The following is a 22,220-nucleotide window of genomic DNA, read 5'->3' on the forward strand; positions in this document are numbered from 1 at the left end:
AATGCACTTCGCATTACTGTTGGCATTATTGGTGTAGTTGTTATTGTTTATTGTTTGTTTATTTGCTTTAATTTCTGCCTTAGTTTCGTCAATTTGTGTGCACAAATCCTTAAATCTTAATTCAAATGTAGTAATAATAGATTGAAATCCAGATTTATGGGAAACTAGGACGGTATCGTAGGCTGTTGAAGCCAAAAGGCTTGCAATGGTAGGGAATCGCTGGTGTTTAACTTTCGCTTTAACTTTAACATTCACTTTAACTTTAATTTTAACTTTAACTTTAGCTTTAACTTTAATTTAATTTTAACTTTAACTTTAACTTAACCCCTAACTTTAACTTTAACTTTAACTTTTACTTTAACTTTAATTTTAACTTTAACTTTAACTTTAACTTTAACTTTAACTTTAACTTTAACTTTAAGTTTAACTTTAACTTTAACTTTAACTTTAACTTTAACTTAAACTTTCACTTTAACTTTCACTTTCACTTTAACTTTTACTTTAACTTTAACTTTAAATTTAACTTTAACTTTAACTTGAACTTTAATTTTAACTTCAACTTTAACTTTAATTTTAACTTTAACTTTCACTTTAAATTTAACTTTACTTTTAACTTTAACTTTCGCTTTAACTTTAACATTCACTTTAACTTTAGCTTTAACTTTAATTTTAACTTTAAATTTAACTTTAACTTTAACTTTATCCTTAACTTTAACTTTAACTTTCACTTTAACTTTAACTTTAACTTCAACTTTAATTTTAACCTTAACTTTAACTTTAGCTTTGACTTTAACTTTAACTTTAACTTTAAAGTTAACTTTAACTTTAGCTTTAACTTTAACTTTAACTTTAACTTTAACTTTAACTTTATCTTTATCTTTATCTTTAACTTTAACTTTAACTTTAACTTTAACTTTCGCTTTAAATTTAACATTCACTTTAAATTTAACTTTAACTTTAACCTTAACTTTAACTTTAGCTTTAACTTTAACTTTAGCTTTAACTTTAACTTTAACTTCAACTTTAACTTTAACTTTCACTTTAACATTAACTTTATTTTTAACTTTAACTTTCGCTTTAACTTTAACTTTAACTTTATGATCCGGGGTGGGCGTGAGCTTAGCACCTGCTAACAAGCCAACCTAATATAAACGCACGCAAGTCTTTTTTGTCAAAAATGTCTCATGCACATACAACTTGTATGAGAGCAACTCAAATTGAATTTGCTGCGTGAAAACCTAATTGGATTTCCAATTTTTGTTCTGCGTGACATTTAGATTTGACGTTTGCACACATGCCTTACATTGTCGCAACGCATGCTTATTTGGGTTAGGACAAAAAACGCCGGTTGTTTGCGTGCGCTAAAAAAACGCAGTGCGGTTTTATTAGGTTGGCTTGTAATCGACCATATATGTATTCGATAAGCGATAGCACAATGGCTACTTCGTGAAAATCAACGACAGCTATTTTAGTTTGATTTCGATGGTCGTGCGGTGAGGAAGTGTCGCACGCGCGCTTAAAACAGAGTACCAAAGAGTGCGTGTGACACATGTTAACCGTTCAAGCATTGAAATCAAACTAAATAAATAATTGATTTTGCTTTCGTGCTCGTTACGCGTTCGTGTTTACTAACTCATTCTCAATTTGGTAACCTGCCCACCGCTGATTATGATATAGATCCAATATTATGTATTTGGCCTGTTGCTAACACCGAACCTTTACGAACGTTTTCGAACCTTTTCGAGCCTTTTCGGATCTTTTTTGACAAATATCCGTTACGGTTTTTTTTGATTTAGTCGCCAAGCCCGCGATAAAATCTATGCAATTGCTTAAAAATTGTTTTTTTTCCAAATCAGTTGTTAAATCGTGGATATGTGGTAAAGGATACCGAGTAGTGTAGTAATAAAATTTAGTCTTCAATAGTCTCCAAGGTCTCAAGGTCTCCAATCATTTGGTTCTTTTTTAGGAACGAGATGAAGTGGAGATGCTAGGAGAACTTGAGGGTCTGCATATTCCCGTTTTAACTAAAAATTCAAATTCAGCTTTAGCAATTTAAAATTTGATTGGATCAAGACGTCTGGGTTTCGAAAATGGTAAGACACCTTTTGTTTCAACCGTATGGTGTTCAACTTCTTTAGTATAATCTGGTTCACAGGTAATAGACGGAAATTCGTTAAGTAATTTTGAAAACTTATTATCGACAATAGGAATTTTGAGTGAGAAAATATCAGAAAATCCAGAAGAACCAGCAACTTTAATTTTTGTAGTAGAATCCATTATTTCTTTATTTTTAATATTGAAAATAATTCCGAATTTTCCTAAAAAGTTTGCTCCTAAAGTATGTAAAGGATGTATCAATATTCGCGATAATAAATGGAAATTCAAAATCTCTTATTAAACCTAAATCAATTTTAAGTAGTTTTGTACCGAAAGTTTCAATTGAAGAACCGTTTGCTGCAGTGAAAGTAAGATACGAATTTCTTTTATAAATTTTAAATTTAGAAAAAGGAATAACTGATACAACTGCTCCGGTATCGATAAGAAAATTAAGTTTATTGAATTTATCAAATATGAATAGGCGACGAGTAGGTTTAATACTCGTAATAGTTACATTATCCCTCACCGTCATAATGGATTGTATCAGTTTAAATTTTGATCGGAATTTGAATTATGATTTTAATTAAAATTGCATGCGGGTATAAATTTAAGATCTTTATTCTTAAATTTTTTGTGATACCAACAAGTATTTTGTGTACTGAAATTTCGATTTTTAGAAAAATTTATGGATCTTGAAAAATTTCGAGATTCAGATCTATTTCTTTCTTTAGATCTTGAACGGATTTGTAATTGATTAATATCATTAGAAATTTTATTTAAATTTTGATAAATAGCCGAAATTAATTCAGTTAAATTTTTAATGCTTGTTCTAAAATATTATTATTTATACTCGAAACTACAGGAGATTTGGAAGAATGAGGTTTGTTGATTAAATCAAAAAGTTTGTCAGCCAAAATAACAATTTCATCTCTGTTTTGATTATTACTGGAAGTCAAATGAATTTGTATTTATTGTGGAAATTTACGAATCCACAATTTAAAGAGAAGGTTTGGCTAACAATGGAGTCAGAACCTATAAGAGATTTCATATATCTGAATAATTCAGATGGTGAACGATCACCAAGTTCAGTTTTTGAAAATAATTCTTCTAATCTTTTTGCTTCACTAAGAGAAAATCTTTCGCATAAAATCTTCTTACTTGTATTATATTTATTGAAAAGGACGTGTGGCACTCGGGGACTGCCGCGGTAAAGCTATTGCATATTATCAACTACAATTATAATATTTATGCAACATTTTGTTTTCTTTGATATTAATTCAAGTTTTGTCTTTTATAATAATTCAAGTTAACCTTTTTAAGCGTGGTGACCGATAAGAAAACAAATTTTTTACTTTTATTGAATAAATGAGAAGTTAATATTTAACTTTCAATTTAACTTTAACTTTAACTTTATTTTTAACTTTAACTTTATTTTTAACTTTAACTTTAACTTTCACTTTCACTTTAACATTAACTTTACATTTAACTTTAACTTTATTTTTAACTCTAAATTTAACTTTGACTTTAACTTTAACATTCACTTTAACTTTAACTTCAACTTTAACTTTAACTTTAACTTTAACTTTAACTTTAACTTTAACTTTAACTTTAAGTTTAAGTTTAACTTTAACTTTATTTTTAACTTTAACTTTAACTTCGCTTTAACTTTAACATTCACTTTAACTTTAACTTTAACATTATTTTTATACTCAGTTGAGCAGAGCTCACAGAGTATATTAAGTTTGATTGGATAACGGTTGGTTGTACATATATAAAGGAATCGAGATAGATATAGACTTCCATATATCAAAATAATCAGGATCGAAAAAAAATTTGATTGAGCCATGTCCGTCCGTCCGTCCGTCCGTTAACACGATAACTTGAGTAAATTTTGAGGTATCTTGATGAAATTTGGTATGTGCGTTCCTGAGAACTCATCTCAGATCGCTATTTAAAATGAACGACATCGGACTATAACCACGCCCACTTTTTCGATATCGAAAATTTGGAAAAACCGAAAAAGTGCGATAATTCATTACAAAAGACAGATAAAGCGGCGAAACTTGGTAGATGAGTTGAACTTATGACGCAGAATAGAAAATTAGTAAAATTTTGGACAATGGGCGTGGCACCGCCCACTTTTAAAAGAAGGTAATTTAAAACTTTTGCAAGCTGTAATTTGGCAGTCGTTGAAGATATCATGATTTTGGTGATTTTAATTTATGTAATATTTCCTGGCTTAATAACAACAGGATTCCAGTTCCAATAAATCTGAAGTCAGAAATTGATTTGTTTTTTACGAGTTCACTGTTATCTAATGGGTTTAGACAATGTAACGCCGTATTAAATAGCGATGGAAAAGCGCTAGATCTGGTGTTTTTATCAAGTGACCTTAAGGTTATCTGTAGTGAACACTTTTCTCCTTTTTCCTTAAATTATTTTCACCATAAAGCACTTAATATCATACTTTGAGCGACTTCGTAATGACTTTGATTGCCTTCAAAAATTTTTCGTTCAAGCAGTATATGTTTAAACTTGAATCAGGACTCAAATCTAATCCATCATCTTTCTGGCAGTACATTAATTCAAAAAGAAAGTCAAATGGGTTTCCAACTACCTTTGTGTTTAACAGGTTAGTTTCTGATAACCCACAGGCTTCATGCAATCTGTTCGCTGAATTTTATCAGGGGGTCTTTGAAGTGCACGACAACAAATATCTTCCTACCACGGCTTCATTACCGCCAATATCAACGTTTGTTGTGGACGAGTGTGATGTGACTCTTGCGATTTCGAACCTTAAGTTCAGCACAAAGTTGGATAACGAGGAACTTTGTTCCGCAGTTTTCAAAACTTGTTCACAAGCTTTAGTGGGTCCAATTACCAGTATATTTAACGCATATCTTTCTAACGGCGTTTTTATTGACGACTGGAAGGTGTGTTCTTTACACCCAATTTTTAAATCAGGTGACTGACATAACATTTGTAACTATAGGCCTATAGTGAAACAGAGCACAGTGGCAAAGTTGTTTGATAGTGTCATTCAATCAAAACTTTATCTTCACGTACGTAATATACTTAATCCCTGCCAGCACGGTTTTATGCCTGGTTGATCTACGTGTACTAATCTACTCCTAGTCACGCACGAGGTCGTTAAGGCTGAATGCCAGTCCCAACTTGATGTGATATACACATATTTCTCTAAAGCCTTCGATAAGGTAGACCATGAAGTTTTGTTGCATAAATTAAAAATGTACATATCCTAGGAAGCCGGATATTGTTCTCTTCGACTATCAGTTGGATACTAATGTGATTAATCGTCTGCCAGATATGAAGGACCTGGGTGTGATATTTGACACCAACCTCTCTTTTAATAAACATATCGATTTCATAATCTCCAAATCGTTTGCACTGATAGGTTTCATTCAAAGAAATACTAGGGATTTTAGAGACCCAAATACACTTAAATCTTTGTTTATTGCTCTTGTACGGAGCCGGTTAATATATTGTTCCTTGGTTTGGAGTCCGTACTACGATCTATACTCAGCAGAAATTGAAAGAGTCCAGAGAGTCTTTACGAAATATGCTTTATATAAAACTAACTTCGAAGGTGGTCGTGCGCCTTACATTGGCAGAAGGATGCTTCTCGACCTGCAGTCTTTACATGACCGAAGAATTTGCTGCTCATTACTATTTGTATATAATGTAATTAACCATAATATTGATTGTGATGACATAAAGGCTTTGTTCAATGTTTATATTCCCCCAAGATCGCTAAGATCTAATCGCTTATTTGCTGATTCAGTTAGTAAAACTAATTACTCGTTGAATGAACCCATTAATAGGTGTATCCGCCTTTGTAATAGTTACGCTAACGTTATTCATCTCAATTCAAGTTTTATACGTTTAAATTAAGTTTTTTTACACTATTTAATTAAATTTGTTATATTTATACTTATGTATTAAACTCTCTAGTCTGTAGGACATATAAGTCAGTAGACTGAAATAAATAAATAATAATAATAAATAAAAACATATATATATACGAGTATGTATATGCATATAAAAAGAGAGGGAAAAAAATTTATTGATGAAGACCTATGAAAGGTCACACAAAAATTCTCCACCAAAGCAGAGCGACAAGTTATAGTGAAAAGTGTGTAATTGTGTTTTGTTGTTGCAACGATCCGCAATAAAATCATGCGAACGTATGGTGTTACAGCATAGCAGGGTGTGCAGTGAATTTTTTATTGTGGAAAAATAAAATTTTTGAAAGTTTTTTCTTTTTGTTGTGTGTTTTTTGCTTCGAAAAGCAAAAACTTAAATGCTATATGTTGCATAAGGTTGTCCCGAGCAATCTGAAATTTCTCCTCATTTTGTTTTGTTAGAAAATGAGTAAAAATCCGTTGTGTGATAAGAAAGTACTATGTAGATTAGTATTATATACTTTATTACAGTCAATACCCCCCCCCCCCCCCCCCCCCCACACGCCCCAATCACCATTCGTTGGGAGGAAGGTTGTCTTCCCGTATTACCACCATATCTCCGACTTGCATATTCGATTTAGGATGCTTCTATTTTATCCGTTTCTGTAGTTCCGAAAGATATTCCGATTTCCATCTTCTGCAGAAGTTTTTATGTAACGCTTTGAGTTTCTGCCCGCGATTGACAATTAGGGCAGTATTTTCATCAACGCTGACTTCCACTGGTGCTAATAGATGTCCTCCAATCAGAAAGTGTTCTGGTGTTATAGGTTCAAGGTCAGATGTTTCATTTGAAGCGGGGCTAACAGGGCAAGAATTGAGACAGGACTCCATTCTACATAACAGTGTGTTAAATTCCTCAAAGGTGAATTTGTTCTTTAAGGCCACTTTTTTGAAATGGCTTTCAAAGCTTTTCACTTCCGCTTTCCATTGTCTCCCCATGTGTGGAGCTCCTGCTGTTATGAAATGCCAATTTAATGCCTGATGGGAATATTTTGAGAGCGTTTGGTTTCTTGCATCGGAAAGAAATGCCTTAAATTCCGCTTTTAATGCACGTGATGCACCGACAAAGTTTGTTTCATTGTCCGAATAAATATTTCTGGGACATCCTCGTCTGGCTACGAATCCTGAAAGAGCGACTAGAAACGAGGAAGTGCTCAAATCACTAATGGCTTCTAAATGTATGGCCTTAGTAGAAAATCAACCGAACAGGCAAACGTAACCCTTTGAGATACGACACCCGCGCCCACTGTAACTCTTAATATCGAAAGGCCTTGCGAAATCTACCCGTAAATGCACGCGAAAATGTGGTGCGTTCTTGAGGTAGAATTCCCATAAGCTGGCTTTGAGATCGTTTCTTGAAGATAGTGCAGATCTTACAATTGTGAATTATGGATCGTATCATGGTTTTAACTTTTGGTATCCAGTATTGCGTTTAATGATACGCAGCATTAATTGGTTTTCACCATGGTGAGAAATTTCATGGACAAATTTATCATAAAGACGAGTAAACCTACAATTGTACGGAAGTATTATAGGATGGCGTTCAGATTCGGTAGTATCTTTGGATGCACCAAGTCGTCCACCCATGGGGTGAGAGAAAATATTTCGCTTTTGGATCCAATTGGTGTTTTGAATTGCAAGCTCGAAATTTCTGATCCGTAATGTTGCTTCTGAGAAAGTTTTATTAAGCGGGTCCTTGTAGTTTTGATTCCATCTGAGGAAATTAGATAAGATTCAGGTTGACTACAATCTTTGGCTTTAGAATACGTTCTATGAAAAAAAACCTGAATATGTATGATATAACCCTTCAAGCCCTAGGAAGTTTTGAAAACCTATCGAGAATATCATTGATATGGCTTGAAATTGCCGTTGCATGTACTTGCACGCCTTTTTCTTCAATATTCGTGGTGAAGTTCAAAATTTGTGTTGGCCACTTTTCCTTCTCTTCTTGGAACGAAGAAGGACCCTGTCACCACAGAGAATTGTTGACTAAATCCTTCGCTAGTACTCCTCTACTGGTTAAATCTGCTGGGTTTGTACCTGAATCCACGTGATACCATGATGAACTTCCAACTTTGTCGATGATTTTTGTAATTCGATGCGCAACGAAAATTGACCATGAGCACGGAGGTTTACGCATCCAAACTAGCAGAGTTATCGAATCTGTCCAAAGGTGAATGTTTTGTTGAACTAAATCAAGGTTAGCGTAGATAGATTTGGTTATCTCAGCTAATAATACTGCTCCCCAAAGTTCCAGTCAAGGAAGTGAAATGGTTTTAACTGGAGCTACTCTTGTTTTTGCCAAAAACAGATTCACAAGTATACCGTCGTCGTTTTTCCACTCTTACGTACACGGCTGCACCATACGCTTTCTTGGAGGCGTCCCAGAATCCGTGGCTTTCGACCCTTTCTAGTGGAGAAAAGGCTACCCATCGCGGTATTGGTATTTTGTAGATCTCCTTGTAGGTATTGGTAAAATTTTTCGACTTGTCTAATGTTGAAGGAGAAACGGTTTCATCCCAGCCAGTACCCTCTAACCAGATATTTTGCATGATCATTTTCGCCACGATAATTGTTGGAGCGAGCCACCCTAATGGATCAAAGAGTTTTGCGATAGTAGATAGTATCGCTCTTTTTGTGGGCTCGGTATTCTCTTCTATAGATTTTGCTATGAAGTAAAACTGATCGGAATGAGCATTCTATCTAATACCGAGCGCCTTTACACTACTTGAATCTTCAAATTCTAAGAAATCTTCGCTCAGTAGATGAGCATTAGGAATACCCTGTAATATTTCACTGGAATTTGAAGTCCATTTACGTAATGGAAAACCAGCTGAACTCAAAACCTCGGAAATTTGATCCCTTGCTCTGATTGCATATGCAATCTTGTATGATTATCATCTACTAGGATTTGCCTATACATCTCAATATCGCTATTGAAGACGTATCTAAAAAGTCGCCAGCGAAGAATTAATGTGGGTAGATCAGCCTGAAGCACCTGGACCAGAAAGAAGAACATCGTTCAGGCTTACACCATTTGAAGAACTCGAAGAAACACTTAAAACAACTCTAACTTTGGTAGAGATACTTTCTTCTTTTATTACTGCGTGGTGTGGTAAATAGTAATTATCGACTGCATTGGCCGATTGTATTGAATCTAATTTTGTCATATGCCCCATAGTCTCGTATTTTAGTATGACTCTATTGTATTCTTTCTGTAAATCGAGATTTTTTTTCGCGGGTCTCATTTTTATGTAACTGAGAGCACGTTATCTTAATGATGGACCTAGATCTATCTCTCCTGGGAATTCTGACCTGACGGAAGCGACAAAATGTATCTTCCATCAGAATTCCTCTTGTGCGTTGCTACAATTCCTCACAAAATGTATTTTCTAATGTGGAGGCTTTAGTTTTGGTGTGTCTCCGACCTCTCAAAATGACCTTAGCTGCTTGTCTAACGCCACTTCATTGTAAAAGGATACCCGATTTTGATTGGTTGGACTAGCTGTATCAGCACAACCAGTCACTATCCAACTAAAGACAGTTTCTTGAGCTAAAAGAGTGCTAATAATATCCTTTTTTATACCGTCTAATACGATTTGCCAATAAATATCCCCGCCCAGAACAAGATCAACTGGCTCGTTCATGAAGAAACGTTTATCCGCAAGCACACGTTTATCCGCAGCATCAGGGAATGCTTGTTGTGTTATTGCACTAACATCGCATGTTTGCAAATTACCTGTCAATTTAGGTAAAACTGGAACTAAAGCGTCAATAGAAATTAGTAGGCCAACTGGGCACCGCAAATGAATGGCGCATGCCTCTTTTACCTGCGCAGAAACTGAGTTATTGATGCCCCAAAACTTGAGCATGCATTTTTCGAGTTGATTCTTGGTCTGAGCCTTTCAGTGATAAAAGAGCATTCAGATCCCGAATCTATGCGAGCTCTGGCCGAAAAATCTGTACCATTATAATGAATGTTGGCGCGAGCTGTGCGTAGTAAAACACCTTTACTGGTATTTATAAAATTGGATCTGACTGTAGTTTTTTGCCTTTTTTGTTTTGCAGATTCGTTTTAGGATTGAGCTTGCTTTGAAGTGCACGGTTGCCCATCCGATAAATCTGCAGAATTACTTACCTGTGTAGGTTTTGCCTTACTTGTCAGCAAATGCAGAAGGGTATTATGTCTTAAATGACAGTTGCTGCAATTGTATGCACTTGCGCATTTTGACACTGAATGCCCCGATGACAGACAGTTTAGGCAGAAGTGATTTCGTTTTATGAAAGCAAGTTTTCATTGGTGTTAAAATTTTTGAACTTGGAACACGCATAAATTTTATGATCAATGCTTCGACACATTTTACAAGTGCCTTTAGCTTCACTTGTTTGGAAAGCGCCAAGTTTCTTTGGGGGATGTTCAGAGGTCTGCTTTGAGTTTTATACCTTTCGAGGTTTTGTACTCTTTATTCTTAAACCTGAGACTGATTCTAACGTCTGAACACGATTTGTCAGAAATCGGTCTATACCCGCCCACTTGGAAGTTTCTGTCTTGTCTTCTACGGACTGTTCCCATAGCGAAAGGGTCACATCAGGAAGCTTAGTTGAATATAAATATGTAATAATTGGATCACAGTTCGATATGTCAATATGATGACTCGTTAACTAGGATATGCAACTATTTAGTAATCTTTTTATAGAATTACCGCATTCAGTTTCGACTGATTGAAGGTTGAAAAGAATCTTCAATTGGGTGTTGACTAATATTCTCTTATTTTCATACCTGTCGCACAAATTTTTCCAAGCTACATCAAAACCATCATTCGTCAATTCCCATTCCTTGACGATTTCTCTGGCTTCACCTTGGTTTTTTTGTATCAAATAATATAATTTTTATATTGGCGATAGACTTTTATTTAGAATATAAATGGCCGTGAACATGTCACGAAAAGTTGGCCATGACAAATAATCACCTTTGAATTCAGCAGTATCACAAGGTGGTAAATGCAAATTGCGTGGCGTGGAAGCACCATGGTTTTCCTTCTCTGCCTTCTCAAAATTTTCTGCCAGGTCATTAATTTTTGTCATACATCGCACAAAACAAGTATAGCACAACTTATATTTTTTCTAATTGCCGTAACAATCTTATCGGATATATTTTCGGATTGTAATAACGCATCAAAAGCTTCAGCGAATTTTCAGCGAATTTTTGGAGTGTTCGCTAGTGGCTATGCTTGAAAATTCGTTGTCGAATTCAATAATTGTATCAACTAAGCGGTTATATGTTTCCATATTGCAAAAGGTTTAAAATTCGAAACAATGAATATTTCCGAAAATAATAAATGCACAGAGTCAGTGTTTGTGGAATACTAATATAAGAATTTTATCGTTTTCTTTTCTGGCTAAAGTGTTATGCTTTTTGTACGCCGCGCAAGGGTTTGTTGTTCTATTCTAAAAAACAGGCAACGCCTTTACGGGGGGTTTCGTTCTTTTGTGAAAATTGTTGCCTGCTCGCAACGCAAAGGCGTTACACTTCTACCCTGTATAAAATGGCGATGTGGCAGTGCAACTCTGTGAAACTCTCAATTCGCTCTTAAGTTTCACATATACTCTGTTAATATGAGTGAATATGGTGAGTTGAAATGTTCTTTTTATGTTCAATGTTGAAAATTTTCTGGGGTAGGAGTAACACTATTAAAGCTTTACCATTTACTTAGGCAACAATTTATTTCAGAAAAGAAAACGCTACTAGTTAACGCTTTCCACCAACAAAATCAACCCAACAAATTAAATAAATTTCTGACAAATTTTGTGTAAAGTCGCAACCGTAAATATTTACTTTAAAAGAAATAAACTCAAATTTAATAGTTTTAAAAGTGAAAAAACCGTGAACTTTATGTAAAATATACGTATATATGTGTGAATATATGTTTTAAAAAAGTGATTGGTCGCCAACCTACTATATTTATCTACGTGTGCGTGTATATATGTATGTAGCACAGTATTAATTAAAGCAAACTCAAGTGAAAAGCTGAGCATAAGTTGGAGGAAATGTTTCGTCCACTAAAATGACGCTCAAATTAAATATTTTTGTTTTAAAAGTGAATTGAATGTAAAAGCTGCGTGATTTTTGTGAAACTAACTTTCTTAAATTCAACTGTGGTGAACCAAACCCAAAGGTGAGGTTAATTACACAGTGCAGTGTTGTTGTTGTGGGCTGTTAATAACAGAGAAGTGCAAGTCATATATATGTATAAAGAATTAATTTATTTTTGAAAAATTACTTGCACTTTTCTATTAAATTATTCCCAAACACTGTTTGTACAAATATTTGTGTGCAATAATGCAACACCAAAGATCCTTAAGCCGTGTCAAATATTATTTACCGTCGGCGGCAAGCAATATTTGATGGTCAATGGGATATTTGTACAAATAAAATTTTATTTTGTTTTTGTTTCACAAATCACTCGCGCACTTTTCACTTGCACAACTTTTATTTTAATGTGTACCACTGTAATATACCACGTACCTTGAATTGATGATATTGCCGGTGTAATTTGTTGGTTGAGAAATTTATGTATGTTGATAAAGTTGATATTGCTGGTGCTGATGTTGCCGAAAATAACTCCTCACAAAATAACTCCTCGAAAAATACCAAGTACTATTGTAATAACGGATGTCGCTCAATATAATATTTAAACACTGTGGTTGGTTCGCAAAATGGTCGCTGAGGTAAATAAACGGATTGAATGGACCAATGTCTTGGTCGGAATTTAATTTCATACAAGTATCTTTATTAGGAATAATGATTAATCACAGTAATTAATATATATATATATGTATATATATATATATATATATTAGGCCGGGTCGATTTGTGGTGAGTCAAAAAAAATCGCCTATTGCTCTATGAAAATCATATTCTAGGGATCAAAATAAGAAACTTTGCCGAAGGAATCATACCTCCAAAACGAATTCTGTTGCCCCCCCCCTTTGGGTCGTAGGGGCAAATTTTGAAAATTCCCACTTTGAAATGCCTATGTTTTTTCTTTTTGGAGTTTATTTTTCTCTTTAGAAATTTATTTAGTCAGAACATATGTAAATGAAAAAATGAGTTTAACTTAGTAATAGAAAAGAAATTAAAAAAAATTATTAGAAATTGGCGTTTTTACAACCCCCTTTTAAAACCAAGGCATCACTGTGATGCATTTGCATGTCGTAAATATAGTTGTGTGGGTTTTTTATTCAACCGTTTTAAAAAATGAAGGTATCACTGTGACACAATTGCAGATCGTAAAATTCCTTTTGTTGTTTTTTTTAAGTCACCACAAGATACAGCAGGTAGAATTGAAATTGCCTCTACCCAAAATTTCGACCCAAAGGGCGGACATCAGAATCAGGTTACCTTGTTTTTTGGTGAAGCTGGAAACTGCGGCGGGATCCGCCTTTTTACTTGATTATAGAAAACAAGTGAAGAAAAATAACATAATAGGTCAATACCGCTGGCCAGTCAAACTGTTTCTTTATTCCAGCGATGTTCATTTGTATGGTTAACATAAACAGTTTGACTGGCACTGTTGACCAATATAAAAAAATATACGAGGGAGACCTTTTGGAGTTGGGCTATTGGCCTAAACAAATTTTTTATATTTATTTTTTGAATTCATTATCACAAATTAGTTTCTGAAAATGTCTACGTTGAGATTTATAAAGTCTTAATTTTTCTATTATAGTTTGATTATTCTTCAAAATAATTAGCTTTTGCAAATTTAGAAAATCTATCAATAACAGTTAAAAAATTTTATTTAGAATTTTTATAAATATCCATATGTACAATTTGTTAGATATCAGTTGGTGTTTCCGTTAATTTAAATTTTTTCTTAACTGGTTTTCTATCGTATTTCATCCTACTACAAACAGAAGAATTTTTAATATATTTATTGACTAAAACTTTCAAATTCGGTATATAAATTAATCTTTAAAGTCCCTAATAATTTTCAATTACTCCTGTATGTGCAGTCTCATTTTTATGATAATTATGTATGTATCGTTACATTTCAATAATTTTGTTTTTCAAAACATTATATTTAGTTACTACTATCTAATTCACAAAATAATCTAATTTTACCTTTATCAATATTTTTTAGTAATATATTTTCAAAATTATTATCTAAGTCCAAAGAATTTAGAAATTTATTTGTTTTATTATGTTTAATATCATTTTCTTTTTGTTTATCATCTGTCAATATTATTTGTACTTGAAATCTATTTACTACAGTATCTAATCTAATATATGTAGGTATAAAATTCGTATGCCTCTAGCAAGAACTCCTCCGAAACGGCTAAACCGATTCTCATGAAATTTTGTGAGCATATTGGGTAGGTCTGAGAATCGGCCAATGTCTACTTTTTTTCACTAGGTGGCCAGGGTCTTGAGATCAAAACGTGGACCTGGGTAATCCTGGGATGTGTTTGCACAATATGGGTATCAAATAGAAGCTGTTTATAAGTACTTTGATAGGGGTATTTTTCGTACCCTTGGGTGAGTAGGGTCTCCATATATAGGCCAAAACGTGGACCCGGGTACCTCTAGAATCTCTCGAATGTGTTTATATGATATGGATAACAAATAAAAGCAGTTGATGAGTGCTTTAATAGAGGGTAATTTTAATACCTCAGGGTGACTATCGAGCGATTAGCGCACGCACCTTGAATTTCTTTTTATATATTGAATTTCTTTTTATATATTGAAGTTGTATTTTTTAAATTAATCCCCCTTGGGAACACACCCAAAACCTCGTCTGGGTGGTTGGCAACGCGTGCGATACTCGCTCGCCTGAACGAGCATCAGCTGTCAGTCATGGCTTTTGACATTTTTATTATTCGAATTTTTTCTCATCTCGCGTGTGACGCAAAAAATTGTAAACCCCTCTTGAATTTAAAAGAAGAGCTTATAAAAGTTGAATTTAAAAGTTGTGAACAATAGAATGTAAAGTTCTGCCAATAAGAAATGAAATGATCATTAATATTATAATACTATATATATTTTGTGAAAAGGTTGTGTATTTAACGAAGCACCCTCCGTGTAAACTGCAAACGTGAAACAAATAAATCTTTTGACACCTACTGCTCGCAGGGCGCGAAGGGTTAGTGAAAATTGTTGTATCATAGTGTCTATCCAACATCCCATTCGCCACCGCCACCATTATCAAAGCGCCATAACACCACCACATCATCGTCGACACCGCTGCTGTATTATCCTCACCAAAGTACCACCATCACGTCATCGCCACCACCGCCTCATCCGCAGCCGCCACATCGAGAGAAAGGAAGGTAGATTTATATTGCCAGCCCGCTAAACAAACTTACATTTATTGACTTGTATTCGAAGATTTGTTTCCTTAAATTTTTGGAAAACTTTTTTTTATATCTGTTTAAGTGAGTTGCTCCACTTAAAACATTCTTCCATGACACACGCTCATGTAAAGAGCCTATGAGTATTGCGGTGACTCATGTTTCCGCAGCTTTCCCCACATAAATCACATGTTTGTGCAGAGTGCATCCCTGCATGCACTCGGTATCAATTGACAACCCATTGGAACGGGCTTCCAATGTTGAAAAAGCTATATAAGCGCTGAGCGCTTTTCCACTCCTTTTTTCCATCAATCATCTACAGGACGGAGCATCTCCCGTAACTGCACGGGATCCTTATCAACTATAACTACAATGAACCATACATAAGACCAATTATAATTCCCACTAAATCTCTTTATTTTGTAAAAATTAATTTTTATTGAATCGATATTTTTCCCTTTTCATTAAACTCTTTTGGTAAATATCTATTTTCTTAGATTAATTTCCGCTCCTTTATTAAGCTTAACTAGTATCGCCTGTGGTCGAAATTCGACCAACTTGTATTTTTTTCAACTCACTCTATGCATCCTGTGTTTGGGGTATTGCAATAATGCGTTAATAGTTAAGCAGTGAGTGGAAATATAGCAAACTGGTCTAACTTACTTAAATTTTTCATTAAGACGTCGTAATTTTTATTGTATTTTCTTAAATTTTATACAAAATTTTTAAATGTTATTGTTCAATGCAATATTGAACCTGACAAAAAGAAAATTTGGTTTTTCACTTACGTGAGGTTATCCGGCAAAACGGGCGCACCCTATCGTTTGGTGGCAATTATATTGGTTTGTGTCTCAAGCACAGTAGCAAACTGGCACGGCTGCTGAAATTGGATTACCTTCCTTTTTATTCACCCAATGCACAAAACTCAGAAAGCTCAGGTTTCAATTGTTGTTTAATAAAAACTTTAACTTTACAATATAATTTACAAAGTTTAATTATAATGATTTGTGAAAATTTTTTTGTGTGTCTATATCGTGAAAAAGTAGAGAAGATAGTTTTTTCACTTGCGAACTTGAAGTTAGCTGCATAGCTAAGACGTTGAAAAGATGTGTTCCGTTGGTGCTAACGAATTGGATCCTTTTTATTGGTTGATGGTTTGATAATGTCAAACATACTCCCCGCGTTGCACCAAGTAAAGGGGCAAATGCTTGGTTGCGAAAAAGGCGAAATTAAGTTGTATGTCGTTTTTCTTTAGGTTGAATAACCGAATCTTCTTCTGTTTGATTCACAGGATTAGGAAGTAAACATAGTTTATTTATAGGACGATCTAGAGTTGTGATTGCGGTTTTGACGGTAACTACTCGGGTTAACCCATCGCGACCGGGATGTAGTTTTATGACCTTCCCTAATGGCCATTTCGATGGAGGGTATCTTTCGTCGATGAGAAGGACAATTGAACCAACTTGAACGGAGGTTGTGGGCAGTTGCCATTTGTAACGCGATTGTAGTTGCTGCAAGTATTCCTTTTGCCATTTCTCCCAGAATTGTTCAGTTAGCCGCTTTGTTAGTTGCCAATGTGAAAGGCGAGATTGAGGCACCTGAGTTAAACTCGGCTCAGGTAACCTGACAATGGGTCCACCAACGAAAAAATTACCTGGTGTTAGGTAGTTCATATCACCAGGATCATCCGTAATTCTGCACAGGGGTCGAGAATTGAGCACAGCTTGAATTTGTCGTAAAGCTGTTGTAAACTCTTCAAATGAAAATAAGTAGCTTTTGATGACGCGTTTCAAGTGATGTTTCATTGACTTTACTCCGGCTTCCCAGTGACCGCCGAAGTTTGGAGCAGATGGTGGATTAAAACGCCATTGGGTTCCATCCTTTGATAATAAATGAGATAGGCGAGACATCTCGCTTGATGCTGAACTGAAAAGTTGTTTAAGTTCTTTGTCAGCGCCAATAAAGTTCGTTCCTTGATCACTAGTTAGTGTTTTGCTTACATCGTAGATTCCGGAAAACCGTTTGTAGGCTGCAATGAAAGCTTCAGCTGTATAACCAGTCACTAGCTCAAGATGTATGTACGAGGTAGCCGAACAAATAAAGAGAGCAACATATGCTTTATATGTAGTGGGAGTGCGACCGCGACGTTCTTTTAAGGTGAATGGACCGGCGTAGTCCACCCCGGTATGCTGGAACAAACGAGCACTATTGACTCTCGACGACGGGAGTTGTCCCATAAGTTGTTGCTCGCGTTCAGCTCGATATCGAGCACATACGATGCAGCGAAGGATTCATTCTCGTACCGATCCACGGCCGCCCAAGATCCAGAACCGTTGTCGGAGTAAGGCGGGCGTGGAACTTGTGCCTCCGTGGAGCGCGCGAAGATGGGTGTCTAGAATAATCAGCTTAGCTAAGTTAGATTTTCGTGGTAAAATATATGGATGTTTTGCGTCATATGGTAACGCGGAGTTTTCGAGGCGTCCCCCAACTCGAAGAAAGCCGTCAGAGCCCACAAGTGGATTGAGGTTACGAATGGAACTAGAAGTTTTTGCAACCGTGGTTTTGGTTTGAGATAGAAGCTTTATTTCTTCCTTGAAAGCAATCTGCTGGACGAATTTTATCCAAAATTGTAAGGAATCCTGCATTTCTGCAACTGATAGCCATTTGTCATCGCTGATCATTGGGAATCGGCGAGCCTTGTTCGCGAATCGAAAACACTATGAAGTGACGCGTAATAATTTGGTTAAGTCCGAATATTAGTCGAGTAATACTGATTCGGAATCATCAGTTTTGGTGTGAAATGTGGATTTGTCTTTCCTTTTCCTTGATTCGGTTTCTGCTTGTTGGGATTGAGTGAATTTATTCGTCGGCCAAACCGAGCTATCCAACTTAAGCCACACGGGACCGTGCCACCAGAGTTCGTGTGAATGCAATTGACGAGGCGTCATACCACGTGATGCACAATCCGCGGGATTTTCCTTACCCGGAACAAACCTCCAACTTGCCGTTGGTAGCCTTTCTTGAACGAAGCTCACTCGATTTGCTACAAGGTCCTTCCATTTTGAGGGATGGTTCGTGAGCCAAGTGAGGGTAACTAAAGAATCAGTCCAAAGCCAGACAGAGGCCGATGATAGATTGAACGCATCAATCACGTTATGTGTTAGTCGAGTGAGCAGGACTGCTGCGGTGAGCTCAAGGCGAGGAATTGACATTCTGGAAATAGGAGTTAGTTTGGTCTTTGTTTGAACCAAACTCACTGTAATGTTGTCCTCATGTAAAACTTTAAGGTAGACGACTGCGCTCACGGCTGCGAGTGATGCATCAGAAAAGCTATGAATTTCCACTAAAGCAGATTTAGCAAGACCTAGATGCCGAGGAATTGTGAGAATGTGCAAGTCTTGGAGGCTAGACTCAAAATCCTTCCAAGAGTTTTGTAACGAATCAGGGAGTTGTTGATCCCATTCAAGCTTGTGAAGCCAGAGATTTTGCATGAGAATTTTGGCAGTGACGACTACCGGAGAAATAAATCCTAGAGGATCAAATATTTGCGCAATCTTAGATAAGACGTGACGTTTTGTAATGGTTTTAATATGAATAAAGTTGTTATAAAAATGAAGCTGTCAGGCTCGGGATTCCAGCTTAAGCCGAGGGTTCGAATAATTTTTGTTGATTCAAACTTGATGTTCGTTTCAGTAGCCAAGAGGTTGGGCTCCAGATGCGTGAGGATCGTTGGTTGATTGGTACTCCATTTCTGAAGATGAAATTGACCAGCGTTGCAAAGTTGTATAACTTGGTTGACCAATTCAATGCACTCCTGTATAGTGTCAGCTCCACCGAATTCGTCGTATACGTATCGACCGAGTGATAGCATTGGAGTCGCTAGTGGAAATCGATGTCCTTCGTCAATCACAAGCTGCTTAAATGCTCTTAGGGCTAAGAAGGGTGCACATGCTTCACCATAAGTTACGGTGCGGAGATGGTATTCGACTAACTTCCCATTTGACAACCATAGTATTCTCTGTAAATCCCAATCATCCTGGTGAACCAAGACGCGACGATACATTTGTTTAACGTCAGCCGAGACTACGTATTTGTAACTACGAAAATATTGTAAAACATCGGTAAGATCAGTTTGGAGTTTTTCCCCGGTGTAAACTATGTCGTTGAGTAACTTGCCGCTCATTGTTCGAGCTGAACCATTAAAAACAACTCTTAGTTTAGTAGTCGTACTAGATGGTCGGAGCACACCATGATGAGGCAAATAATATATGATTGATTTAGGTACGTAGTCATCAGGGACTTTGGACATGTGAAGACTGGTTTCGTAATAGTTCAAAAATTCGGTCCGATTTAAAGAAAATAGGATACGAACTGCGTTTGATTGTGAATCGCCTAATGCTGAAACGGATTGTCAACGTACTTTCCAGTTTCGGTGCGTGTGTGCGTCCTTTGGAAATGCGTTTCGCACGCCTCCTCTTCTGGAGTCAACTTAGATCTTAGGGTGGTAACCTCCTCCTGTTGCCAAAACCTTCGGATGAAATTATTTATTTCGTCATCCTGCGAGCAATAATGAACACGGCCTGAAGGCATTGCTGGATTTTCTGCGATTGATCCAGAAAGAATCCAGCCAAAGACTGTAGCCTGCGCGAGCGGAGTATGTATTGGACCTTTCCGAAGACCATTTTGTAAGATTTCGGAGTAGACGTCAGCGCCTAAAATCATATCAATTTTGCCAGGAGTGTTAAATGTTGGGTCAGCAATTTGTAACCCCTTAAGGTGAGCCCATTCTGTGGATTTAGATTCTCTCGACGGTAAAAATGCAGTAAGCTTAGGTAAAATGAATGCAGTAACTGTGCACGCGTGTCGTTTTGTTTGCGATGTGACGCACGTGCTCAACTTGAATTTCTACGAGTGCAGTTGCTAACAAAACATTGGAGCGTTTACAAGCTGCTGCGGTGGGATGGTTGACGACAGCAGCTTCCTCACTACTGTTTGACTGCAAATCACTCGATTGAACGGTTGATGAGTGTAAGTCATCAGAATCTGCTGTCACGTGGTTGACAGTCGATTTGGTAGGTTTTGATGAAACGATGTGTAACAACGTATTGTGGCGTTGTTTACACTTACTGCAGGTTCCTTTTGACGATCAATCCTTTAACACGTGAGGGCCTAAGCAATTAAAACATAGTTGCTTCGATTTAACGAAATCTCTGCGTTCAGTAGGAGATTTTCGTTCAAAGGTTGGGCATTGAATTAGCTTATGATTCTCGGCGCACAAACAACATCGCGATGATGAAGTTGACGAGGTTGTGGCATGACTTTTCGCCTTGTTACTATTTTGCGACTTAACGGAGTCATGACGATCGATGGTTTCAAGTGCAGCAGCACGAGCTTCGATGAACTTGGTGAGAGCTGAAAGGTCAGTTGGGGTTGCGGATGCACCTTGGTCAAGCGCCCATGCTTGACGTGTGGTTGAGTCGAGGCACCGAGTCACAAGGTGGACAATAATGATGTCCCAGGAGTCGACAGGAGCTCCAAGAGCTTTCAGAGTGGACAGGGTTTCGGAGACAGTTGAGAGCAACCCTTGTAACCCCTTTGCAGACGGCTGCGTGAGCTTTTTAATCGTAAATAAGGCTTCAAGTTGAGTTTCAATAAGAACACGTTTGTTCTCATAGCGTGCAACTAATTTATTCCATGCGGGAACGAAGTTATCAGCAGTGATTGCGAAGGTGGCTAGAAGACGCGCTGCTTCCCCGGACAAACTTCGCTTAAGATACTGTAACCTTTTGACATTGTCGAGAATCGTACTCGACCCGACAAGTGAAGTATACATGTCGCTGAAAGATCTCCAATTTCTGAAGTTTCCATCGAACGTGGGAAGAACCAATTCAGGTAATCTTGCTCGGGTGGATAAGGCAGGGGCTACTAAGGAAGTTTCGGCGAGGACAGATCCGTCGTGTGGATTTGCTGCGTTGAAATCAGCAAGCTTTTCTCATAAAAATACCTTTTGTTGATCATAAACTTCGTACATACTAGCGAACACGTTGTTGGTTATGTAGTCGCTATCTTTTATTACCTCAAATTTTAATGCGTATATTGATTCGTGTTCACGTTCAATTCTTTCCCAAGTTTTTTCCAGGTGGTCAAGGCGCGATTGAATTTTAATTTTGGTTAACTCCGCTACAGAGGCTTTAATATAGGCTCAGCGGCGATTTTTAATAATTCAAAACGATTTTGTTGTAATTGGACTTTGGACTCGAGGGACCTGACTTCGGCCATGTTGGGGGAACTAATTTTTCAACAGGAACCGTTGCTTGTGTTCGATTAGCCAGATCAAGATATCCGGCTCGAAGGACCAGCTTGTTCAATGCGTCTCAAGCACAGTAGCAAACTGGCACGGCTGCTGAGATTGGATTACCTTCCTTTTTATTCACCCAATGCACAAAACTCAGAAAGCTCAGGTTTCAATTGTTGTTTAATAAAAACTTTAACTTTAACTTTACAATATAATTTACAAAGTTTAATTATAATGATTTGTGAAAATTTTTGTGTGTGTCTATATCGTGAAAAAGTAGAGATGGTAGTTTTTTCACTTGTGAACTTGAAGTTAGCTGCATAGCTAAGACGTTGAAAAGCTGTGTTCCGTTGGTGCTAACGAATTGGATCCTTTTTATTGGTTGATGGTTTGATAATGTCAAACAGTTATTATAACGTTTTGGTATGGAGCTCCTTAAACAAAAATATAAATAATATGTAAAATCAAAAGAAATTTACATAGAATTAAGGTGA

General features: G+C 36.4%; 1 protein-coding gene across 3 annotated transcripts in view; it reads right to left on the bottom strand.

Moving 5' to 3' along the window:
• LOC137240273 (uncharacterized) overlaps positions 1 to 22,220 on the bottom strand; it is a 72,484-nt gene that overhangs the window by 23,380 nt on the left and 26,884 nt on the right. For all 3 annotated transcript variants that reach the window (XR_010949672.1, XR_010949671.1, XM_067766318.1), the window contains exon 4: positions 16,220 to 22,160. The gene's annotated coding sequence lies outside the window, so the exon portion shown is untranslated. The remainder of the gene's footprint in view (positions 1 to 16,219; positions 22,161 to 22,220) is intronic.

This window comes from Eurosta solidaginis, chromosome 2 (assembly GCF_040869045.1).
Source record: "Eurosta solidaginis isolate ZX-2024a chromosome 2, ASM4086904v1, whole genome shotgun sequence".
Taxonomy (NCBI): domain Eukaryota; kingdom Metazoa; phylum Arthropoda; class Insecta; order Diptera; family Tephritidae; genus Eurosta; species Eurosta solidaginis.